This window comes from Carassius carassius, chromosome 39, assembly GCF_963082965.1.
Source record: "Carassius carassius chromosome 39, fCarCar2.1, whole genome shotgun sequence".
Lineage (NCBI taxonomy): Eukaryota > Metazoa > Chordata > Actinopteri > Cypriniformes > Cyprinidae > Carassius > Carassius carassius.
In genome coordinates this window covers 15266730-15294128 of record NC_081793.1, presented here as the reverse complement: position 1 = coordinate 15294128, position 27399 = coordinate 15266730, and the positions used below count along the sequence as shown (strand labels likewise).

The following is a 27399-nucleotide window of genomic DNA, read 5'->3' as shown; positions in this document are numbered from 1 at the left end:
GAAAGTAGGTTACTGTATAATGTATAATCTATCCTTTCCCAAACTTTTGAATGGTAGCATTGAATGTTGCCAAAAGGCTTAAATATCTTGAGATATTATTTTGTTGGTTATATCGCCCATCCCTTATTTCTTAGCATTTGACGGTTTTTCAGATCTTTGGGAAGCTGAGCACAAACTAGTGTTCTTTGAATCACTGAAGTCGGCAGTGAAGGTGCCAAACACTACACAATACTTCCATGGATTGTGATCAACTTCTCAGTCCTGGAACAGTGGGCTTTTGGCAGCGCTTCTGTCCGCTGTGAAGCACTTTCATAATTCCACCATTCATTCAGTATCGCCCGGATCCTTGACATTATGTGAGAGTACTTAATTTTACATAATGGACATTTAAGTTCTAACTTTGAAATTGTTTTATTTCAGCATAAAGAACTTTCTGACATTTAAAAAATCCTCAATTTATGGTTGAAAGTCTCACATGTGCGTCACTGTCATTTCATTTTTCTGTCTGATTTTAATGAGAGCTTCTTCTGAAGAACCCACTTGCTAATTAGAGGGCTCATTCGTATCCGTGTGAGAGGAGATTCAGAACAGGAACATGAGCAATGTAGGACAAAGGTGAGGTGGGCCAGGACAGGAAGGCATCAGTCAGTTTGATTAGAAAATGAACCTAAGTCATATTCATAATAATTTGATGTCACTGTATAATGGCAGTAGATGGAAATAAGAGAGAGTGCCTGTAGCTGTGAGAATCTGAGAATTGAAATGTGTCTAATTATAATTAGTTTGTAGGCTGAGAAGGATTTATCCTGGTAATATATCACCGTGTTGTGGTTCTTAAAAAAAAAAAAAAAAAAACATTAGGCAGCTGTCGAGGAACCACTACAATGCTTGCAGTAGCAATGGGTTTTGGACACCAGACCAAGAAAATATTATCCATGGTACATTCTCTGAGTTTATTTTTCATTGTGGTTTAATGTGACAGCATAGGAGTTAGTATGGTTTGGGTTACTGAGAGATGAAGGTTAGCTTCTGAAGGTGTGTTGAATGTTATGTGTGCGGCTTTTGGTCCAATGGTTTTAGAAAGTTTTATGTTTGAAATGTTTGCTAATTTCTGGTCATTTTGTTGTGAATGTCACATTGGTGATTCCAATTGGTTACTCATGCTAATATAAAGCATTAAGAAATCTTCATGAATTATTTCTGTGAAGCTGTTTATCTGAATACTCAATTTAAATGATTCACAGACGTTTTTGACTCCCCACACAGACTATGCAACATGCATATTCTTATGTGTGTGTGTATATATATATATATATATATATATATATATATATATATATATATATATACAGTACAGACCAAAAGTTTGGACACACCTTCTCATTCAAAGAGTTTTCTTTATTTTCATGACTATGAAAATTGTAGATTCACACTGAAGGCATCAAAACTATGAATTAACACATGTGGAATTATATAATTATATACATAACAAAAAAGTGTGAAACAACTGAAAATATGTCATATTTTAGGTTCTTCAAAGTAGCCACCTTTTGCTTTGATTACTGCTTTGCACACTCTTGGCATTCTCTTGATGAGCTTCAAGAGGTAGTCACCTGAAATGGTCTTCCAACAGTCTTGAAGGAGTTCCCCGAGAGATGCTTAGCACTTGTTGGCCCTTTTGCCTTCTGTCTGCGGTCCAGCTCACCCCTAAACCGTCTCGATTGGGTTCAGGTCCGGTGACTGTGGAGGCCAGGTCATCTGGCGCAGCACCCCATCACTCTCCTTCTTGGTCAAATAGCCCATGATGCCTTCAGTGTGACTCTACAATTTTCATAGTCATGAAAATAAAGAAAACTCTTTGAATGAGAAGGTGTGTCCAAACTTTTGGCCTGTACTGTATATATATATATATATATATATATATATATATATAGTATACACACATTTTACAATATTTATTTTCATTAAATTCCAATATCCAATTTAGTTTTTTAGTTTTTATTTGATTTATTTTGCCTTAACATGAAAATTATTTTTACAGTATGAGATTTTTAACTAAATTCTGCTGTTATGCACGTTTGTTTTATTTTTTTACTTAGTTATATAAATTGAAAATACAGAGAATGATGGGTTGGACAATTATTAAAAGACCATTCATTATTCTGATTTATGTGTGTTAGAATTTATGAAAATATTCTATGTTGCAAGTTGTAAGCAACACTCTGTTGAGTGTAGCTCTACTGCTTCATTCCTCTGTGTAAACATTCCTTCTTTGCTCTCTGGCTGTGGAAGTGTTGGACGAAGCTGCCAGTGTGATGATGTTGTCATGGCGAGAGCTCTTGTGGAGCCCTCCTGGCATTCTGTCCTTTTCCACCGGGGAAGTGTTTTTTTCCATATCAAAAGGAAGTTGTTCACTGTATAGTGACACCTCCGGGAGCATCCAGAGCCTTACTTTAGGGTGCACTAAAAGACATCAGCCAATTGTTGATGAGAGAAAATGACATTATTTGAAATTCTCTGTTAATCCTCACATGTTCCATTATTGTGTGATGATAATAAGTCCCACCTCATTTGGCTTCCGCCAGTTGTCTGGATAATGATCGTAAATTTGTTTTTATATTGCCGCACAGCTGTGATTATTGTTCTTCTATATATTCTATTCAAGTTCTTTATAGCCATTTGATTTGCTAGCAGTATAGTCTCATGCTTCGTCCTCAAATCATACATTATCACACATTTGTGCCAGCAAAGCACAGGCATGAGGCACTGCACAGATACGAGTGAGCATGGTGGGCGCTGCTGACAGGGTATACTCAAGCACTCATTTGCCTGTGGTCAGACAGCGCTGATGCAGACTGTTGGGCTGTGTGGTTCACTTAAAGCATGATATTTGCCTAAGCAGTGTGCTTATTGGTGATTTTGGTAGTGTGAATGCTGTCCAATTAGAACAATGTTTGTAGGGAATCTCACCGTTCTTTCTGTCTGTCTGTCTGTCCATTCCGTTCCTAATATACAAGGTTTGACCTGCATTGAATTGCTTTTTATTTTTTTATTTTTTTGGGGGGACAAAATATTTAAACATTAACTGGTTACCTGCCTTAACTTGAAAATTACTTTTGATTGTTTTCTCTAGAACATGTTCATCCCATATCACATTTATTCATAGCAGGAAACAAAAAGCAAAATTCAAAAGGCGCCATGATTAGTTGATCTGGTAACTCATAAATACTTCAAATGTAAATTAATAATTTTGTGAATCCTTAAGTAATACAGCCTAATTAATGTGTGGGTGACTGTATAGGAAGCTAACATCAAAAACCATTTTTGACGCAGAATAAACCATGCATATTAGTAATGAACCAAAAAATTATTTTTTTTAAAGCAAAACCAGCCATAAACAGAGAGAAAAAAATAGTTTAATTAAATTTAGGTAAATTAACTCGTTATGCGTTTTAGGGTGTTGTGTCGACAAGTACTTCATTGTAAAATTCTTCGGCAACTAGACGATATTTCACAAAATAGACAATAAAAACTTCCATTGTGAAAGCAATAAGTGTTTCGGACAATGATTTCAGCCCTCCAAAATATTTCAGCTTGTTTATTTATTTATTACACATACACAGCATATGCATATTATGAAGTGTCTAGTCGGTTGTCCAGAATTTAAAGTGTTTTAGTAAATGGATTGAGCTGTTTTGACAGAAGAGACTATTGAATGGACAAAGACAGGATGCAATATTAAAAGGCTCTGATGCTTTTTCTTGCAGAACAGGATGGACATCCATTAGATATTTGGAGCAGGTTAAATGGCCTTGCATGCTGTATGAATTACATTTAACTCCTTACAGGGTTCTTCCAGTGTGACTACATTATGTCCAATGATGAGAATTAGGATGAATTAACGACTGAATTCAGGCAGAATATTGGAATATAAGCACAGCTCCATATCCTGATTAAATGAGTTATTTCTCATCTTCCGGTAATTTCTATAATGAGTACAATGTTAGATTTAAATCATATTAATTTCTCTGACCAATAATGAGCCAAAAGCCACATGTGTGCGATGCACTCTGAGTTATTAGAGAAAATACAACTTTGAGTCAGCATTAGAGAATGTGCATCACCCACCAGTCTGCATCTCTCATTTTCAGTTTCTGTTAGAAATTTACTGATGAATGTCTGCACATTCAATAAGCCGTATCTCTGCATTCATCTCATCACATTTCTCTCTTGATTTTGATTCAACAGAATCCAATAAAACACAACAGCAGGCAGACCTGCTGAGCAGAAATTAGATTTAATTGAGACAGTCAGTGTGTTCTCTGCTTTCTCCCTTTTAAGCTTTTTTTTTTGCTGGCGGCACTGAAAGCATCAAGTTCATTGTTGAAGCTGATGCTACAGTCAAACTATTCTTTTGGAAAAGTAGTTTATAGATCTTCAGTACTAGCTACTAACAAAAAGTATACAGCCATGTAAGCTACTTTTTAAATGTACATACAGTAGTTTTATGTAGGTACACCCCAAGCACAGTTTTTATTTATTTATTTATGTTTTTTTTTAGATTAGTTAATTTTTTTAAAGCACAATTGGTTCTGGACAGTTGTCTAGAATAGGTTGGAGCGTTGTCATTTGTTGTTGAGCGGTAATGACAGTGGCGGACTAAGCGTGCGTTGGTGTGTGTTTCTTCGTGGAACATGATCTTTACTTAATATACTAATGATTTTTGGCATAAAAGAAAAAACGATAATTTCAACCCATACACTTCTTTTTTTTATTATTGGCTATATTGCTAAAAATATACCCAAGTGACGTAAGACTGGTTTTGTGGTCCAGGGTCACAAATAATGAATAACGATATTAAGCCATAAAAATATTAAGGAATTTTCAGCACTGATAATAATACAACTAAAGTACCCAATCATTCATGCTGTGGAATGTGAGATTATAATGTAAATCCTTTTGCGCTCCCTCTGACCTCATGGTTTAGGAGTATTTCTCTGAATATGGCTTCTTTATTACATAGCATTAATGCATTTAAGTATCTTATACAAAGTGACTTATGTAGTCAAAGAATGGCTACATTTATAATAAATGGGCATTCATTGTATTATTAGAGATTGCGGTTTTTCTCTCATTTACAGACCAAACATCTGAGCTGTGTATCTAGCTATATAAATGGGCATTAGGCATCAAAGACTAACTCTTCCATGAAATATATGTGCTGAGCTTTATTAAAAAGACCGTTTCCATGCCTTTGTCAAAATCAAGAAAGAGATTATTTTACAATTACTTTTCTTGGCCAAAATCTAACAGAATCCTTCCAGTCAGAATGTATGGTCTGTTTTCCTTAAATGCACTTCACTGACTTTAATCAGGAGTATTTGACCGTTCCTCGCCATATGTATGTGATTGTCTGTGGGCTGGATGTATATTTTGTTGGAGCCACACATAGTGAATGTAAAGACCTCAGCCATTTATCATACGCTTATAGTGTTGATATTGATGTCTTGTATGCGATTAGAAAACGATTTTCTTCCTCCATTGTTATGAAAGAAATGGTTTAAAAAAAGAGGGCTGAGAAGAAAGAAGATAGGACAGATGCACACATTTATTTCCTCTTGTCTGACCTGTTCTAAATCTTCTTGTTCATTACTTTTCCTTTTTCTTTTTTTTAACTGAAGGATTCATTTAAATGTTTTTTCTGCTATTAGACATTATTCTACAAAAGTTTTAATAGAGCTTATAAAGAGCAACCTTAATTGATAACTATGCTACTGTAGGGAATGTCAGGAATGTCTTCTTTTTTGTCCTCCATTGTTATTTTCAGTTCTGCTTCTTTCACTTTCATGTTACTTTACAACCCGAATTCCGGAAAAGTTGGGATGTTTTTTAAATTTTAATAAAATGAAAACTAAAAGACTTTCAAATCACATGAGCCAATATTTTATTCACAATAGAACATAGATAACATAGCAAATGTTTAAACTGAGAAAGTTTACAATTTTATGCACAAAATGAGCTCATTTCAATTTTGATTTCTGCTACAGGTCTCAAAATAGTTGGGACGGAGCATGTTTACCATGGTGTAGCATCTCCTTTTCTTTTCAAAACAGTTTGAAGACGTCTGGGCATTGAGGCTATGAGTTGCTGGAGTTTTGCTGTTGGAATTTGGTCCCATTCTTGCCTTATATAGATTTCCAGCTGCTGAAGAGTTCGTGGTCATCTTTGACGTATTTTTCGTTTAATGATGCTCCAAATGTTCTCTATAGGTGAAAGATCTGGACTGCAGGCAGGCCAGGTTAGCACCCGGACTCTTCTACGACGAAGCCATGCTGTTGTTATAGCTGCAGTATGTAGTTTTGCATTGTTCTGCTGAAATAAACAAGGCCTTCCCTGAAATAGACGTTGTTTGGAGGGAAGCATATGTTGCTCTAAAACCTTTATATACCTTTCAGCATTCACAGAGCCTTCCAAAACATGCAAGCTGCCCATACCGTATGCACTTATGCACCCCCATACCATCAGAGATGCTGGCTTTTGAACTGAACGCTGATAACATGCTGGAAGGTCTCCCTCCTCTTTAGCCCGGAGGACACGGCGTCCGTGATTTCCAACAAGAATGTCAAATTTGGACTCGTTTGACCATAAAACACTATTCCACTTTGAAATAGTCCATTTTAAATGAGCCTTGGCCCACAGGACACGACGGCGCTTCTGGACCATGTTCACATATGGCTTCCTTTTTGCATGATAGAGCTTTAGTTGGCATCTGCTGATGGCACGGCGGATTGTGTTTACCGACAGTGGTTTCTGAAAGTATTCCTGGGCCCATTTAGTAATGCCATTGACACAATCATGCCGATGAGTGATGCAGTGTCGTCTGAGAGCCCGAAGACCACGGGCATCCAATAAAGGTCTCCGGCCTTGTCCCTTACGCACAGAGATTTCTCCAGTTTCTCTGAATCTTTTGATGATGTTATGCACTGTAGATGATGAGATTTGCAAAGCCTTTGCAATTTGACGTTGAGGAACATTGTTTTTAAAGTTTTCCACAATTTTTTTACGCAGTCTTTCACAGATTGGAGAGCCTCTGCCCATCTTTACTTCTGAGAGACTCTGCTTCTCTAAGACAAAGCTTTTATAGCTAATCATGTTACAGACCTGATATCAATTAACTCAATTAATCACTAGATGTTCTCCCAGCTGAATCTTTTCAAAACTGCTTGCTTTTTTAGCCATTTGTTGCCCCCGTGCCAACTTTTTTGAGACCTGTAGCAGGCATTAAATTTTAAATGAGCTAATTAAGTGGATAAAAGTGTAAAATTTTTCAGTTTAAACATTTGCTACGTTATCTATGTTCTATTGTGAATACAATATTGGCTCATGTGATTTGAAATTCCTTTAGTTTTCATTTTATTAAAATTTAAAAAACGTCCCAACTTTTCCGGAATTCGGGTTGTAATACCAGTTCAGTGGCTATTGAATAACCAGGATGCCACAAGATGTACTTTCTGGTAGTATGAAGTATGCCACTGACACTTATGCAAATCTACAGCAGGGACCTCTGTAGATTTCTGCTGATTTAAGGGCTCTGTCCCACTTCTACATCCCCTCGCCTCTGACACCTGTTCTCTCATCTCATGTTCTGTTATCTCTCACTTTTATTCCTCTTCCTACTATCTATATTATCCTGTTTCTACTCATCTTACACTCTTTACAATGACTCTGTATTCAAGTGCAGTTACACACACCAGCTCTCGTGTGCCACAAAGCCTCATCCCGCTAGAGTTCTACCAAAAACTTTTTCAAAGGGTTTTAACTTTCATTAAAGATTAATATTTTAATTTGATATATAATAGAATCATATTTACACTTATGCAAGCAAGTGTATAATGTATTTACAGCATAATTGCATCATGGCATTAAACACTAAATTAAAATACAACCAACTTAATGTATCCTTGAAAGAGAAAATGATTTTTCAAAATGTAAATGTAAAATAAAAGTATGTTTTTACATTTTACATTTTCTACCTTAAAATGTCACTTTTAATTCAGTTTTACTCGCTATTTTTCCAGCCATTTATGAAGTTTATTAGTGCTTAATTTTTTTAATTGTTTCTACAGCATTTTTTCGGTGTATATTTTTAAACAAAATATGAAATATTATATAATGTAGTTTTTTTATATATATATTTATTTTAAAATAAAAAATTTCCTTAATGGAGCCATAAACTTACAACAAACAAACTTCAATTAATAAAGAAATCGATTGTACCGTTTCAATTTCTACAAGAAATTTATTGATTAGAAGTTTCATAAAGCCCACTAAAGCGTCTAAATATTTAAACAGTAAAAACTAATACTCTTGCAAGTAGCAACGTGGTAAAAAATGTGAAAAATGTAATGCATTGTTACCAAAACATCACAGTTATTGCTGTTTTCTCGTATTTGTCAGTGCATTTATGCCCAGAGGGCATGCATGCATAATGCAAATTACTGCAGCAGTTCATGAGAAGATTTTTTTAACGTTACCAAAAAATGAAATGAGCAGAACACTGAACACTCTCACTTGTACACAAATGTATGTATGTAAATATGTGGTCCATGTGTAAATTTAAGACATACATTTTAATAAGCTGCTGGTGTTGAAGGGTGGATGTGATCAGACTAGCATGTCGCTAATGCAGTTCTGCCCTTTTATTGAAAGTAATGGGAATGGAAGGCTGAGGCCTTGTGCTCTCTACCAAGTTAGGTATTTCTATACCTGAATGTCAGATTTACAGGCCCAGAACATTTCTGCAAGATTATGATTGGGGAGTGTTCCCCACCATGCTGAATATGCAAACTCATGTCAAACTGTCAGCCAAGAGAGCTACTCAGTGCCTGGGAACGCTTACGTTCTTGTTAGACCAGAATTCAATTTCTCATAAGCTCTTGTAAGAGCCTGATACAGGGCTGCGGAAGCAGATCCATGAGTAAAACCAACCCAAGCAAGAGAGAAAGACGTAAATGGTTTTCTGAGAATGTTCTCAGTAGTGAATTCTAATATTCTTTTTAAATAAAAGCACTAAGAGCAACTTCAAGAACCTCTATATGGATCACTTGTGGTAGGATGCTTTATACAAAGCTGTACAGAACCGTGTGAGTTAAAATACAGGTGTTCCAGTTGTCATTCAATTAATGCATTGAATTAATTAAAAGTAACAGTGAAGACTTCTGCATTGTTACAAGTTTACAATTAACAAATGTAAAATTTCAGTTTCAAATAAAAACTGCTCTTTTGAATCGTCTGTTCATCAAAATCCTAAAAATAAATCCACAATAATATTGAACAACACAACTTCTGAAGAACCCAACCCTGCACATGCCTCTATGAAGTTGGACAGCCTGTTGGCTGATTGTGACACTTTTTTATACTGTACTCTGTGTTCCAGTGAGGAATTTACTGATTCGCAGCATCAGTGTTGCTCCACATTAAATACAGACCCACCTTTTGTCAGTTATTCTTTGACACATACTCTCTAATTATGTGTGCACATGCATACATAATATGTTTTCTTCCTCCCTCTTTTTCTTTCATTTCTTTGCTCTGTTCTTTTTTTTTTTTAGCTCATTCACTCTGTTCCGCTTAGGAATGTTGGCTTGAGCTCAAAAATCCTAAATCAACCACAGCTTGTCTTTGCTCCCTGGGCCCCACTGCTTTCAGGCCATCACCCCACATGTGGACGTAGACCCCGTCTGGGATAGTGCAGATCAGCGGCCTCCACTGACTCTTTTTTGGCAACCTGTCCTGAGCTCTCCAAAAAGTGCAGTATAACCTCTCCCCTATTTACTATATTTCTATCATTTTTAATTGGTGTGTTGCAAAAACTCATAAGCAACTTCACTATAGTATTTCAGAGCAAAAACATATAAGCCTGTTGATACTGATATATTAAAATGTAAAAAACTGGTTTACATAAAAATATAAATTGTTTTTAATTCAAGTAGTTTTTCTAACAAGTTGCTATATGAGGTCTACAACAGTTGTTTGATCTGTTAAGCCCATAAACTCAGGTTCCTGTTCTAGATGTAGATTTATTTAGCAACTTACTCTATGTTCATGCTGTTTTTCTTTTTCATTGTTCCTCCAAATAAAGCACATATTCCACACAATATAGGAAATATTATTAAAGGAATATGACAGTGGTTATTTGGCGGTGGCCCAAGGTCCTTTCCTCCCACATCCAGACACAAATACACACACACTTACAGTCACTCTACCTTTAAGTATTAAAGAGCGGATGGAGAAAAGGCAAACCCAAGTGGAAAAATTTGTTATGCAGATGTGTAGGGCTGCTTTTCTGGATCCAGCTTCACCTCTTCCCTGTGGCCTCCTCTTCTCTTCTAAGCCTCTACCTCTCCATGACCTTTTCCCATCTGATTATCTGCCTCTTTTTATTATTTTTTTTGCTCTCTCCTTCAGCAGTGGCCTTTGTGTGGCTTCTTCGACTAATGGCACAGACTATTTTAGTTTGAATGTATTGAATTGCTTTGTTTATTCAGGCTTTCTCTTTGAAATATACAGCTCTTAACGTTGTCTCCATATTAAAGGAGTAAACCAATGTTACATATCTTTTGGCCATCATGGCAACGTGCCTTAATCCATGTAAGAAGACTGTAACCCTTTACGTTTTGGGTTGAAAGGGGAGAATTCCAAATAATGTACAAGCAAAGCTTTTCACTAGCTGATTAAGCTTGAAATGGTCAAGGCTAGCTGGGAATAGCCTAGCCTTGCACACAACTCTTTAGCTGGGACCAAGTGTTAGATTAGCTTGTAATTGTCTGCTATTGTTAGTAAAAGTTTTCTTCTGGCTTAGAATGGCTTTTTATATGATTAAGCAACATTGCAAGAAAAGGAGGCAAAAAGGGAGACCCCTTATGTGCCGTACCCAAGGGGAAAGGCATTGTCAGTGCTTTGCACATGGTTGAACCTTTGCCCAAGAGCCAGATTGGTTTCGTGTGAACATATTGAGGGTAGAAAAGAAGATTTCCAGACTCCTTTTAAGACTGGGCATCAGTCCGGCAAAGAAAGAGATGCATAAGTGCCAATGTATAAGCATTCATAACATTATGGTGTTTAATATTGTGTTATTTTAAGGCAAAATTTTTCAATTTCATGGCTTGGCCCAGTTTGCTCATTCTATTCTATTCTATTCTATTCTATTCTATTCTATTCTATTCTATTCCTCTTATGTTTGAAAGCTCTGTGACGTGAACTTCTCATTCCTATTTGGTCAGTGCTTAAACATAAATTTTGGGACTTCATATTTGTGTATTTTGTCATAAATAACAGTCATTCCAGAGACTGTTTTTATTTTTTTGACCTGACTTTCTGCTCTCTCAGCACCCTGTGAACCATTGCATCAGTTTCCCACTCTAGCCCAAAAGCATTTCAGATGGAATTGCTTTGATGTGAATTACTATCACCATAAATTGGTCACTGCTGTTTTTTACTTAACAGCATCCTTGATTAATGCTTGGTTGGTTGGATGTAGGTCACTGGACTGCCCATCCTACAGATGCCCTGTGCCTCTTCAGACTTTAAATTTAAATGGCATTTAGTAATGGGTTTGTTTCCTTTTAAAGAACACTTGAGCTCTGGCATCATTACAGGGTTTCTGTTGGGAAATGATTTTTGTGAAAATTAAGGCCTCAAAGGATTTTAAGTCATTCAGTTTTATTCCTACAGGCATTACATTTTTTAGGTGCTTTTGAATTAAAATAATATTTGCAGTTCATTTTAGTTGAGCATTTGAGCAAGTTCGGCGAGAATGCTTCTGACTTTATTAAAATCAGTGTAAATGATGATCGATAATGAATAATTTACTGACAGTTTAACAAGGTCGTACCAGTTGAGGCTCATGTAGCCTGTCTGTGTGAGAAAGAGAAATCACAACAAATGAGCACAACTGCACAGACAAAGAAACTCACAGAACAAACATACTATGGTAAAAAAAAAAAATGAGTTTTTACATTTATGATGATAAAGCCTAGTTAAGCAACATGCGATGACAAAGAGAGTGCTGGTTCCTGAATATCAGCAAGGTTGCAGATTTGACATAGATTGTTTTTTTCATAGCAGAACAATTGCACATCTCTGATTATTCAGAATGTCTAGCATTCTACATCTATTGGTACTTTGTTAAATCAATTTTGAAATATCTGCAAATGTATTTTGACATTTTAAGCTGCTACATTTTTAAGTCTGCTGATCTATTTCTAATTCAGTTTAGAGTGATACAGTTTATTTAAATTATGTAGATTTTTAAATATCCAAGATTATCATCATTGCATCACTGTTGAATTGAATGGTTAATTTAAAACATATAGGCCTGGTTCCGCAGACAGGGCTTAGGTTAAGCCAGGATAAGGCCATCGTTCAATTAGCATGTTTAAATAGCTTTTATGAATGTGCCTTAGATAAAAACACTACTGATGTGCATCTTGAGACAAATGCTACTGTCAGATTTTAAGATCAGTCGGTGCAAGTTTCTTTTAGATAAAACAGCCCAGATATGCATTTTAGTCTGGGATTAGTCTTAAGCCTTGTCTGGGGGATAAATGGTCAAAAGTTTTGGATCATTATGATTTTTTTATGTTTTTGGCTGGAGGTATCTGTTGCTCAAGATGGCGGCTGGTCTGGTTCACTTGAGGACTGGTCAGGTAATCCTCACTGATGCTATCCTATGTCATCACCAAAAGCTTTTGCCACATTCTGGGCTTTCAATCTCTCTTTCACCCTTTCTTCAGCCGCCAGCTTCAGTCTCCACCTCTGTTTTCTCTCACACTGTACGCTGGTCCCAAGAGAGCTTAGTTTAAGTTGGTCAGACTGGGCTGGTAGGCCTCTAGGTTGAGGTTAATGAAGAGGTGAAGTGTAAAGGTACATAGAGTCCCTGCTGTGCTATTGTGGCCCTACCTGCTTCGGTAAAGAGATTTTGCCCCTCTGTTTGGGGTTAATAGCTAGGGTGAGATATCGTGTCATATATCAAAATAAATTATAATTCATATGGTCATCATAGAAGAGGTATCTAGATATCATCTTACAGTATGTATGTATGTATGAATAAAAAGCATTTTTAATGTCTCTTTTTTAATGTCATGTCATTGACCCACAGGCAATGTGTGAAGTCCAGCATGGTCAAGGTTTAGGGCTTGCTCCTGAGTTCAGAGAGCTGTGGCTAGTTATTGGCTCAGGGGACCTGTAAAGCAAAATTTTTGGAGTCTTATGGCCCTCGTAACTGTTCTCATATGTTAACTTTTCTTTGCTCTCTCACCCTCTTTTTTTCCATCACACGTCTCACTTAAGTGAGAAAAAAAAACACCTGGCTATGCGTTCTATATTAGACTGAGACTTGTCATGGCACTTGTATACTGTTGTTGTTCTCTTGTTGACCTGACTGCTTCTAATGTTCTCATTTGTAAGTCGCTTTGGATAAAAGCGTCTGCTAAATGAAGAAATGTAAATGTAAATGTAAGTGGCTTTAACCTCCTGCTTAAAAACAAAGAGTGTTTTGTGAGTGTGTTCCATACAGACCCTCACTGTTTTTGTCTTGTAAACTCACTGGTGTCGATTGTGCTCAGGACAAAGGTTCCTTGCTGGTGTGGGATGGCACACAGGTCGCCTCTCGGTGTTACTGGCACAGCAAACAGCTTGGGCGATGCAGGCAAAGCCTGATATCACAGTGTTTTATGTCACCATATAGTACACAGTTTGCTTTGTGTATTATTATTATTTTTTTTTGTAGTGAGTGTGTGTCATTCATACTTAATCTTAATCGTTCTCTAGTGGAAGTATCAATTTTGGATGGAATTTTTTAAAAGTATTTAACCTTTAAGTATCTTCTTATTTATTAGTCGTTGTTTCTTCTTTTCTGTTCTATTTTCCAATTATTTTATAATTATTTGTCAAAATATATGAATGAAATATTAGATACTTAATTGTGCATGTTCAGTTTACTTTATTACATTTGCCATCATCTAACTCTGACTTGAAGTTCATCTTTAAAACATAAATAATTTAATAACACTGTTGAATGCATTTTTTTTTAGCAAATGCCAACATCAACAACCACTTTTTTCCCCCAAATGTTACATTATAATAATGTGATGGATAAATGCACTTGTAGCATTAAAAATTACTTTGAGTTCCTCATGCTATTTTTTAGATAAAATTAATAATAATAATAATAATTAGCACCATTTGATGGTTATCAGCCATACCATTAAAATACATATCAGCTTATCGAAACTGGCAAGAATTTTAATACTGCTGCATTCCTAACAACTTTAGTTAAGCTACAATATAAAATATATATAAATATTATATAAAGTATTACTTTTAAAAGTAATGCTACCCACCCAACTCTGAAAGGGGCCCTATTATATCGTGCCACCTAAATAGAGACATTAATCATGTTGTAAATTACCGTTTGTGGAACTGATCTTTCTCTAGAACTCAAAGAGAGAAAACGTATCTTTGAAAGTCTGACAGCTTTGCAGAGCACAGGGTCTCTTTCTGTTGGCGGAGAGAGACCTGAAAAACCTTCTGCATTCTAGTCAGTGAATGTTAATGAGGTGAGGACAGATTGTTTTCCTCCTAAGATGTTCGGTTTTGGTAACACAGCTGGGACGGGGTGCGTTACCCTTTTATTTGTCACCCTCTTTCTCTATCACTCATGCTCTGGGTCTTTTGCACATTCACATGGAGCAGCCGAGTGCAGGTGTGTTGTATAGTGTAGTGTATAGTCCTAATATAAGTATATAGTACATAAGTATAGTGTGATGTACTGTCCCACTATTATAGATGTACACACTTTTACAGATACATTTATGGAGTTGCAAGGAGCCTGTCAATGCAGTCAAGATATATTGTCAGCAGTATTAAAAAAAGCTCTTGGTAGGCTGCAGTTTTAGCCTGTGGGGTGTCACGTGTAGCTTTCTGGATAGTTGGACTGTACATTTTGAAAATAAAATGTTGTGACTGGAATAAACTTATTCGTTATCTTCTCTTTCTGCTTACTTTGTTGTGTTTCTATTTGCATATAGAATTGAAGTGATCAGTGAGAACTTTGGCATGGATGAATACCTGGTGCGATCCGGTTTCATACGAGTCTAAATGAACAATTTTTTTTTTCAGTCATGCTGGAGGATGGTAACAAATCATGTTAAAAGAAGAGAGGTTACATACTTGCTACCAAGCAAGATGATGATGTCAGCTGTTCAGCTCCAATAAAGCATGCAAGAAACACAAGATTTGTGCTGCATCACTGAACACATCCGAAGAACAAGAGTTAAATTAAGAAGCAAGTAAAATGTCAGACTGGATGGATTGATGCTCATCATTCGGTCATCTAAAGGACAGTCCAAATGACTTAAAAAAATATATCATTCAAAAATGAAAACTCTCTCATTATTTACTTGTCACTAATTTGGAACACAAATGAAGAACTTCAAGTATCTATATTCTATCTGTTTTGAATACTTATGTTCAGCAAGGATGCATTAAATTGATCAAAAGTGACAGTAAAGAAACTTACAATATGACAAGAGAGTTCAGATTCAGATAAATGTTTTTCTTCTGAATTTGGTTCATCAAACATTCCTGAAAAAAGCATCCTGGTAGTATATTAGTAAGACATGTTTCTTGAGCAGAATTAGAATGATTTCTGAAGGATCACGTTACACTGAAGACTGGAGAAATGGCTACTAATAAATTCAGCTTTGCCATAACACAAATAAATTACATTTTTAAGTATATTAAAATAGAAAACAGTTATGTTAAATTGCAACAATATCTCCCAATGTTTTTACTGTATTTTTGATAAATAAAATAAAATAAAATAAAATAAAATAAAATAAAATAAAATAAAATAAAAATAAAATAAAAATGCATTCATATATTCATTTCATCAAAGGACAATGTTTTGTCTTTTGACCCAAGGAATATCCTGGAATATAGTGCTTTTTATAAATCGTATATTTCTATAGAATGTAGTTTAGAGATATTATTGTTTTGGCACAACAGTGAGAGAGTAATGACAGAATTCCATTTTTATTTTTGGTGAACTTTCTCTTCAAGCTTGCTGTTGGCTGTCACACTCCAAGCCTGGAATGTAAGCAGTGGGAACTGAATGCCAGTCAGCTCTGAAAAGTCTGCCTATGACTGAACCTACACACTTGCATTCACACAAACAAGTATCCTAGTGGAACATGGAACGGTCAACCGATACTCCCTCGGTCCGAAGGGAGTTCTATTGGATCATCTAGTGCACTTGTGTTTACAGTATGTGCTGCCATGAGTGTAAGAGTGTTCATTTGTTTTCATGGACCCTAAGGATTGAATATAAATCAGTTTTTACAGTGTCAATAGCGCTATGGCCTTTAGTTTCCTAATACCACTACTTATCAGTTTCGAATCCTGTATCAAGGTGAACAAATGTAGAAAAAAAAAATATGGTCAAAGTTATCTCAGATCGTGCTAGTAACTTAAGGCCTCCAACTGACTTTTATGACTGTTGTAATTAAAAAAAATCTCTGGGTCTTTCCCTCCTGCAGGTTTTTGTTTCCTTCTTTTTTTGTACTCTGCTTGTCCTTTTGTATGTCACTGTAATCGCACTATAGAGTTTGGCTTGTCCTTTCCACCTTGCCTTCCCTTCCTTGTGAATCATCTTTCCCTGCTCTTCCTATTTAATGTCTGTAATGGCTAGTGGACTTTGACGTTCCACTCCATGTGGTGGCTCTGTGATGGTCACATGACCTTGTTTGCCCTCATTAGATACGGATGTGTGAATGAGCATAGATCTTTATTGGGTGCTGTGATGTTTCCCAGAAGTGAGTCGTGAAAGCATCCCATCTAATACTGTGGCCTAGTGAAGCAGGGTTAATGCACTCAGGGTGACAATGTTTAATGCGTTGTTTTTTTTTTTTTTTGACAAAGGGCTGTCTGGGACAGTTATCAAGTGGATGATACAAGGCCAGGGACTTCTACTGAGGAAATCGCTGGTGTTGTCACAATCTCTGATGTGAATTGAGTTGTTTGCATCAGTGTTTGTCCTCATCAAAATGGCCGGAACATGATTAGGCTTGACGCAGCAACTTGATTGAGGGCTGTGAGGAAGACTGTTCGCTCAAGGCTCTGCAGGCGTCTAGGGGACAGAGGTTAAAATGTTTGGACAGGAAGGACAGACTATAGGCGTCCCCTGGTAGTGACTAGCCTCATCAAAAATTAGCATGACAACCAATGTAGATACTTCAACTGTTGTATCAATTTTTTTTTACTTTGTTCCTGTTTTCTTCTCTTTTGACCAAAGGGTTTCCAGTCCTCCTCCTGGAGGGCCACCTTCCATAAAAATTTAGCTTTAACCCTTATTGAACACACCTAAACCAGCTAATTAAGGTCTTCAGGATCACCAGAAACTTCCAGGCTGGTGTATTTGAGCTTATCATTGTAGGAAATTGGCCATCATAGGCACATTACCAAAGCAAAAGTTGTTCCAAAAGGTCAGTACTTTAATCCTTCTGCTTCCATCGAAACCTAAAAGTTTGAGATAGCATTGTACATATCCTTGCCTGGGAAGGCAATTTTAAAACACACTTTGATAATCTCTGTGTAAGTAGCACAAGGCATTATTCAAGTTGCTGCCTATGGAGAATGTTCCAGATTGGACACTTATAAGGCTCTGTTTCACTTATGATGCTGGCATAGAGGGCAGATGCTTTTGTACCACAGTTTAGTAAATGTTGGCAACTTTATTTATTCTTGATTGTGCTGTTTTGACTGCTTTGATGCGTTGCAATATAAGGCATTTTAGATGCAACAAAAAAATCACTGATCAGCTCTGTCTCTTTACTAGTTATATCATGAAATAAACATGAATGAACATCAGAAGTTATCTTGTTTTAACCATGGAAAGACATCAGTAGACATAATTTTTTCAAGTTCAAGTCCACCAGTGTTAATCTACTCTCTTGTCTGGTTTGTTTGTCAGACAAAATTCAGCATTATGGTTGGTCAGATTGCCTGTCAATCAAGCACCCGGCGAAGGCTCAATTAAGATGGTTACTTTTTTAACTTCATTTGCATGATTAAAGCAGGTCAAATCCTAGTTTAGATCCTTCCTTTAATCTTGGACTGGGTCTTAATGATTATTTTCGACCACAGCTCAGATTTAAGCCCACTTGGTCTTTCCTCTACTCACAATGGTATGGTATATTTAAAGGAGACATCGTAACTGGATTAATTAGAAGCTTTGTCTGTTCCATCTGGAAAAGCTAAACAAGGATTTACTATTCCAAATAGCCAGTCAGTTTTCCTGTCAATTATTCTTTAATAATGACCTTGCTGAAGGGCTGGGGGAAGGTACTTCCAAACAGTGGATGGGATTTTATTTAGGCTCTTCAGTGCTTTGTGTATTTTCATATTTTTTTCTACTAGCTGTATTTACATACAAGTAGTTTTATCTCGTGCCAGCGCAGCAGAGATTCTCAAAACTGGTCCAACCACACAAACCCTAAATTCTCTCTTCCTCTCTGTCTCTCACTCTCTCTTCTCCTCTCTGTCATGAGCACAATCGCCACATTTACACACAAACGTTCTGCGCTTCTCATTCTCTCTCCCATCCCCCCATGCGAGAGAACTGTAAGCCACACTGGACACCCGGCCATTAATTAGACTTTTGACAAGCCTAGCGGCATTGTCTTCTCCCCTACCCAGCCCCTAACCCTGATCTAACCTACTCACGACCTAGAGCTACCCAGCTGTGGTTTGCTACTCAATGTGGCCTTGTCTCTTCCTTCAGAAAAACATGGACACTTTCTCAGTCTGTTATGCTATCTCACTCACTCTGCCTATTCTCTCGTCTCCTGTTTGATTGCTGCTCAAGATGCATTTGTTCCCTCGCTGAATTGGCTCTTTGACTTGGGCCTAAGCCATGCCCTTGTAATGACACCATGGCTGAATTTTTACATACACAAACATGGAATTGCATATGCAAGCCTCACAAAGGAACTTTTACAATGTCTAAACTCTATCTGATAAATAGCTGATGATTCATTCATGTATTAGGGATGTCAAATGCACCATAATTAGACTTTGACAGTAATTAAATAATTTCATTTTATGATATTTGAAAAGGTTTTTAAGGCATATTTAAACGGAGATATATACTGTACTGTATTGAACTTTTTGTTGAGTATTGGAATGGTATTGCATAAATTGTTGATATGATTTTTATTTTTATCTTTGGATATTTGATTATAGTAATATTTTCCCTCTTTGTATCTACTACTGACAAGTTGGTATTTTGACAACCTTTCTGTGTGTATATATATATCTGCACACATGCAAATTGCTTTTCATAGATGTCACATTACTTCAGGCTCTGCATGTGTGTCTCTTTGTGTGGTGGATTACGAAGGTGTTATTTGCATGTTTATGATGTGTGTGTATATTTGTCCTTTAGACAGACGCAGCGTGGAGGGCTTAGTGGTGGTTGGTGTCAGGATGGAAAGTCATTATGAAGTGGAATGTACCATAAGCAGAGTGGTAGGCGGATGGGAGTATCGCAGGCCGAAATACAGCTTGGGAGATTGACTCATACGTGTCCTCTTCCCTTTCTCCTGGAACTGCCCTTCCCTCAGACCTCTGTAAACCCTCCAGATAACAGCCTCTTATACTAGCAACATTAATCATTAAACTGTCCTCAGTGTAATGCTATGAACGCATACACATGGAATGATATACCCTATTTGAAATGAGCTCAGAAGAGTAAAGCTACATTAATACTTATATTTTGCCAACATGCTTAGGCCCTTCTTTCAATACTTAAACTCCCATCATGCACTCTTTTGCATCCATCCTCCAGACCAAACAGACCACAGATATTTGAAAGTGCCGTCTACAGGATGTGTGCCATGTGCTGGTGTCCCAGAGGAGTGCCCATGTTTTGTTTTTGAATGATCTAAAGAGTTTAATGCCCCAGGCCGTGGGAGTTTGGGATCAACCAAAAAAGGAAAGAGCAAGGTCTTGAACCAGAACAAGAGAAGCTGGTTGCTCTCTATCTCTCTTCCTCTTGGTTTTTCACTTGCTATCTTACACTTCTCACAGGAGGTAGCACTTTTTTATGTTCGCATTGGATCGGGTTCTGATGCGTTTCCCGTGGAGCAGCGGCCCACACAGTTTAGATCAAAACTCTAGGGTTATCATCAAAGCGCATTATTAATCAAACAATACTCAAGCAAGACTCATGTCAGCTTATTAGAGAACAGACAAACACTCTGCTCACTTTGTTTGGTGTCTTATTTTCTGTGAATAATTTTCAAATGATGAAATGGATGAAATTTTTCCAATCTCAGGGCTGGGTTTTCTCTGCTCAGTCGCTTTTGACATCACTTCCTTCTCATAGCTCATTGACAGACGATTGTACACTACATTCTGAAGGTTAAACACATGCTTGAACTCTTGTTCACACAGACTTGTTGTTCATGAGAGAGGAGACGCTGTCTGGTGGTCTTCTGTCTGTAGGGCAGATGGAATTGTGGAACCCAGTCATAAAAATGGAATTTGCTGTATATTACGCAGAATGACAGAATTTGGATGAATAAATCAAAAGTAGGGATTTACAGTTAATCAAATATGGACTAGTGTATGTGGGTATTAAAAGTGAAAAGACTGCTATGTCTGTGTGAATGAGTGCCACAGTTTCATAATTTCACAGACTCATCAAAACCCAAAGATCTTGACCACAATCCCTCAAAATAAAAGTCTGGTTTACGCTTAAGAAATTATGACAGAAATATAGTACTGTTGTCCAGTAAAATGTACTGTACAAAGCTATAATAAGAGTGTTGACAATTTAGTTTATTATTACATTATTTTGGGAAAACTTTATTTTAAGGACCAATTCTCACTATTAATTAGTTGCTTATTAGCATGCATGTTACTAGCATACTAGCTGTTTATTAGTACTTATTAGGCACATATTAATGTCTTATTATGCATGATCATATTCTAGATCCCTTAACCTGACCCAATACCTAAACTTAACAACTACCTCGCTAACTATTAATAAGCAGCAAATTCGAAGTTTATTTAGGGAAAACTCTTAGTTAATAGTGAATATGTGTTCCATTTTCTAAAGTGTTCACATTACTTTTAAGAAATATAAAAAAATTTCCATCCATGTTTTAATTTAAATAGTAAAGTTCACTTTGTAAAAGATCTTAATACATTATAAGATTTATTAAAATTAAACAAAACAATTAAATGGAATCCAGAAAATAAAAAATGGAAAATACTGAATTCGTGGAAAAAATGTAACCACATGACTGGCATTTTGAACCCTGCATCGATGCAGATGTCATTTTGTCATTGCTCTGATTTGGATTTGGAAGTGTGCTGCCAGTATGAATGTAGCCAGTGCTTACTTATTAATACTTTTTTTTTTTTTTTTTTACAATACTTATTAACGTTTTGAGTATTCTGGAAACAAACTTCAGTAAACATCTGAATTAAGAAAACCAAAACATGCCTCTGATTAGTTTGAAATAATGTCAAAGGACCATGTGTTCTTTGTTTTTTTTTTTGTTTTTTTTTATATGTGGTGTGTGTGCTAGGCTGGTTCCACGTGGAGGTGTGGCAGCATGCCTGCTCAGCGTGTGTAATCACAAGCACAAATAAAACAGCAGCCAAATCACTGGGAGAGGGACAAACAGACTGCATTTTATATAGAGCATTTTGGCTGGCTGCTTGGTTATGTGAAAGCTGCTGAGTGTGGTAGAGGATCTGCAGCCAGTTTTTAGGAAGCATTTGATGTTGCACATTCATGGTGTATGTGAGGTTAGTATGGTTCAGATTAGGGCTATGTATTGGCAAGAATCTTGCGATATGATACGTATCATGATCCAGGGTTTGCGAAACGATATATTGCAATACTCTAAGCAGGGCGATATATTAGGATATTTGTTATTTTAGGAATAGGATATATTTTTAGGAAAGCTGGCATTAAGAAGACACCAAATAAATAAATAAAAATTGTTTAACCAGAACACAGTGGGATCTGCATTTGCAATATCAGTCCCTGTAACATTCAACATTATTGAAACAATTTTTGTGACTAATTGGAAAAAATTCAAGTGCTTGAAGGATTCTTTAGTTAATTGCAGCTATTTGTATAAAATGTAATTTATAAAAAAGATAATATATATTTTTAGACCCTGCTTTAAAGGTTCACAGTTTAAGTTTACAGTTGTGACATACATACAGTAAAATGTCATAACATTTTGATCTGAACAAAAAAATTGCATCTTACATCTACATTTATTTGTGTGATTCAACTTGTTCAAATCTGTAACATCCGGTTGTTTCATGTGTATATGAATGTTCCATTGTCCCCAAAATTAGGAAAATCACTGTCTTTTGGATTCTTGCACGTTCTGAAGAAAACGTGTACAGACAAAGCAAGGCAGGACATGCATAGATCAGCAAGCCTAAAATATGACAGGCATTAGCCTGCCTGTGTAATTAAACAGTATTGGGGGAATCTTTAAGCACACACTTAAAGAGGATGCAGAAGTTCATAAATTACTTGCAATGTGAGACTATTCTCTGTGCCATCTCTGATGTCATCAGCTTGGTTTTCTTACATTAGTGCTGTTTTGGAACGATTGTTTGAATGCATTTGCTTACTGGATCATTGGACTGAAAACTTTTCCAGAGTTTAGTGGATTAAACTGATCTGATCACACAAAAATGTTAAATCAGGTTAAAGGTTTAGATAGAAATTGTGCTTCAGTAATGTATTTGCGTAAAATTATTTTAACATGGTAAGGTTAACGCATTATGTTGACAGACATAGTTTTAAGTTTGGTTTGGTTTTGCAGTCCAAATTCAAAATATTGGAGCGGGTTCTCTTCACCAGGCCCCTCCTCCTCAGACTTAACGTACACAGGTTGCTAGAAACAACCAGGAATGTGTGCACTTGACAATTAATGAAATAAAATATGCTGTGTTTTCCACCATCTGGCAACCTGGGATACCGAAATACAATTGGGTAAACTGGCAGTGGGCGGGTTTCACAAACCAAAACAAAGACCGACATTCCATCCCAGAACGCACATTTTCAAAGGAGAATAACTGACTGTAGCATTGTTTTTCAGATAAACAAGTATGTTTACTTAGCAGGTTTCCTAAATATTGGCAAACATATTATGGTATTTTTATGCTTTAGTAGAGTCAAAATCGTACATACAGCACCTTTAAGTCACAAAAAATGAATGATTGAGATTGCATTGAATACAATATGACGAATCAAGTTCCAAACACAACACCAACAACAAAAATGTCTGCAAAATTTTATATGAACTGCCCACATAGAACTACAAACTACAAAAACATACATAAAAAAAAAAAAAAATCAAGGCATAGTGGTCTGTCTCAGATCTTGTACCTGGACGTGGCAGGATGGGATTAATTTGGATGTCAGATAAATGTACACCCAAACCCTCTGATGGAGACAAGAGTAACAGCATGAGGATTTATTTCAGCGATCCGAGAGCTAATACTGTCGGCTTTCAACTCAGTGGCTTTAGATCTGTTATCTATATCTAGAGCATCAATGTCAGATCTGTAATTAAAACAAGGACTCTATTAGCAATTTGAGACGAAGCCTTTTAAAGAAAGAGCCCCCTGCATTTTTCCTCCCGTCTTCCCCAGAGGAAGCTAAACCTTCTCTGAATCTAGACTACACTGCTGAGTACCACAACCATTTCACCATTTCATATATTCAGTGGATCGTTCAGCTTTAGTCACTGCAATGTGTTTTCATTCCTACAGTGTCGGCAGGAGACCAGTTTGCTGTTACATTCTTGTTTTTTTTCATACACAATGTTGTCCATTCATGTAACTCTCTTACAACTGACAACAGACTCACTCTCAAAAATAAACGACCAAAAAGGATTTGAAGTGTGTTTCACACCAGGATAGCGTAAGATGGAGCAGTTATAAAAATCTTGGTCTGTACCTGCTTTGTAACCCCATGTTTTTTTTTGTTTGTTTTTTTTTTTAAAGAAAAGAAATGGCACTGAAAGTGACTTGATTAGAATAGGTGTTGATTAGAAGTTGAGTATTTATTGGAAAGGTCAACCTTTTTGTCTCCTGTGCACTTTGTCTGTGACAATATTCAAAGGTCAAATCAAACCTGCTATGTAATAAAAAACAAATAAAATGTGACTTTATTTGTAGTGTTTTTTAAAAGAATTTATGTTAATATAGCTGAATTTAAATAATTGGAAGACTTATTAAAATCCTCAGAAGTGGGCCCTGCCTTGGGAAATGTCCAGTTTTATGTGTATATGATATTTTATTTAATTTTTTTACATTTAATATGTTTTGTATATTTATTACAATTAGTATGCAATATATATATATATATATATATATATATATATATATATATATATATATATATATATATATATATATATATATATATATATTGCATGAAGTCATTTTTACAATTTCTATACATTTAGATGTATAATTCGATAAAATGAGCCGTAATTTGCAACAGGCCACTTAGAGAGAAAAAGAGAGAGCTAACTATTGCTCTGAGTTATAACTAAGCCAATCCCTTTTTTCCCATCCCTTTTTTCTGCTTCCTACAAAGTAGAAACTTTTAAGTGTGTTTAGTAAAGTAATCACTGTATGGACTAGATTATAATTGTATAAATTCTGGTGCATTCAGTCATACTGCACTTGGTCTCCCATTGTAGGAGTTTGGCATAACTCCTTTGAGCAAACATATAGTCTGATCTCTGACCTGAGCTAATCAGGCACAAATTTGGCCTGTCAGAAGCCTGTCTTCATGTCCTGCGCCTCCACAACTATTTACATACCCCCCGAACCTAGGTTTTCCCTTTTTGTCTTTAGTCCGTGTGACATCTGAGTTCATCCATTCTTTTTTTTTTCTTTTTATTGCAACATGATGAAATAAAAACCCTCCCACCAAAAAGGTCTTGTTGAAATCTTATTATATAACAAGATTAACCCCAGAGGTTTAGACCTGCAACCTAGTGCTGCTAGTCCACCATAGATTGTGTGTTTTTCGGAACAGTTCCTTTAGGTTCAGGTGGTTACTATTGCCTTATAATTTTGTGATGACAATCATCCGTTGATTTGAGACATTTCAGGAGTGTACATGTTAATACCTGTTGCAGCCGCTGGAATTCAACAAGATGACAGTAACAGAAGATGTACCAGCCCGCACTTAAAAAGAAGAACACGGTGTTTTTAGTAAAGGGTGCAGCGGTGCTTAGCAGACAGTTATCTGTGTTTTTTCTGTAAACAGCCTATTCACTTCAGGGTTGGTATAGGGATGTGGGAGATTATCTTTCCATCAAGACTAAAGGAAAAGCTCAAATGAAGGAAGGAGTTTGTGGGGAGGAAGAGGAGAAGCCTAGGGCGGTTATTTTTCTTTGTTAGCCTTTGTACTGTGTGGCCTTGCCTGTTTGTTTTCCATATTCTGCTTCTGAACCCACTCTGAACAAGCCTTTTTTGATTTCTTACAGGACGGCGGACTACAGTCCCAGCAAACCCCGGCCTGGGGAAACCATTAACCAGAGACAAAGCACAACAGAACACTGGTAGGTTATGTGGCCTTCCCTCTCTGTCTTGTACAGTACCTGAATGTTTGTGACACACTCCAGTAGAATGAGTTGTAAGAGGCAACGTTTGACTGTTTTGTGTTTTGCTGTTTTTGAAAAAAAAAAATAATAATATTAATAATCATTCCTTTTACCTTGAAGTCGTTGTCCAAATCTGTTAAAGTTATTTATTTGTAATAAAAATATTATTATTTGTAGTGTTACATAAAATTTCTAGTTCAAATAAAAGCTGTTCTTTCTAACTATATCTTCATCAAATAAAAAAGTACTAAAAAAGCTCATAAAAAAACACAAATACAAATATACCGAGCCCCGCACATGACATGCAAGAAAAAATAAATAAATTGTGCGCACGATTTACTAATTCGTTCCATCAATGTACTAAAACGTGCACACGATTATTATTGCGTTCCCTCGATTTACTATTGCGTTCACTCGATTTGCTAAATTGTGCGCACGATTTAGCAAATCGAGCGAACGAATTAGGAAAATGTGCGCAAAAATTATAAATCGAGTGAACAAAATAGTAAATCGAGGGAACGCAATACTAATCGTGTTCACGTTTTAGTACATTGAGGGAACGAATTAGTAAATCGTGCACATGATTTACCCTAATATTTTTTCCTGCATTCATGTGCGGGGCTCCGTACAAATATAATACAATGTAGTCTCATTTATATAAATAGAATATAGTTATTTTGAATTGTAATAATGTTTCACATTATTATTATTATTATTATATTATTATTATTATTAAATAAATGCAACAGACTTCTTTTAAAAACATTCAAAAATCATATCTGCCCCAAACCTTTGAAAATGTTTTAATAAAATAAATTAACATAATATAAAATAAATAAAAAAATAAATACATGCATACATTTTTTTTTGACAATTATTTATGATTACCAGCATTTAACTAAACATAATGAAGTGTAAGTGTAGTTATGCCATTAGAAAGCAGATACTTTCCTTTAAAACTCTAAATGTATTTCTGGTTCAGAATGACAGAATGTGGTAGCATGCCACTGAGTAACATATAGCGCTGGCCGCTTCTGTGAGACTTTCTTGGCTCAACTGAGCTACCAAATAGGGTCAAATTTGATGGCCCAGAAGTTGCGGGAAACATACTGTTTACTCTTGTGAATTTTATTGGGAGGGGTAACCTGGTGTTCAAAAGCCTTGGTATAAATGGCATTTAGTCTAGCCGTTCTTAAGAAGGAAATAGGAGACACACATTCTCAGAATTCCAACCTACTGTATGTCAGGCTGAAAAAACGTGCCCCTTCCAGCGATGAGAGTTTCTAATAGCTTCAAATGGAATTAAACACCCTTTGAGTGTAGACATGCAAACTTTTTTTTTGTTCTCATAGAGTATTTATTTTTCCAGCAGGTTATCCCAGTATAACAGATGTACTGCCCTAGGGTCTCAAGCTGAAAAACAATTACGGGATCTTTTGGATTAGGAGGTGTTTTCTACACCTGTCAGCAGCTAGATTGTCCACTGCTGAAGCTTAGCTGTGTCAAGAATGAAAGCAGTTTTCCTCTTTCTCTCTACTGTCCCACAGGCAGCTGCTCTATGAAGCATAATTGCATGTAATCCTGGCCCTAGTCTGAGGGCTTTAGAAAAAAAAAGCAGCAGACTAGATAATACCAGCTGGAGAGAGCACCCCTAAACGGAGCAACATGTTCTCAG

General features: G+C 36.3%; 1 protein-coding gene across 1 annotated transcript in view; it reads left to right on the top strand.

Annotated features, from left to right (window-relative positions):
- Positions 1 to 27399, top strand: part of LOC132121460 (thyroid hormone receptor alpha-like) — a 121129-nt gene that overhangs the window by 28273 nt on the left and 65457 nt on the right. Inside the window, exon 2 of the mRNA XM_059530864.1 lies at positions 25608 to 25682. The gene's annotated coding sequence lies outside the window, so the exon portion shown is untranslated. The remainder of the gene's footprint in view (positions 1 to 25607; positions 25683 to 27399) is intronic.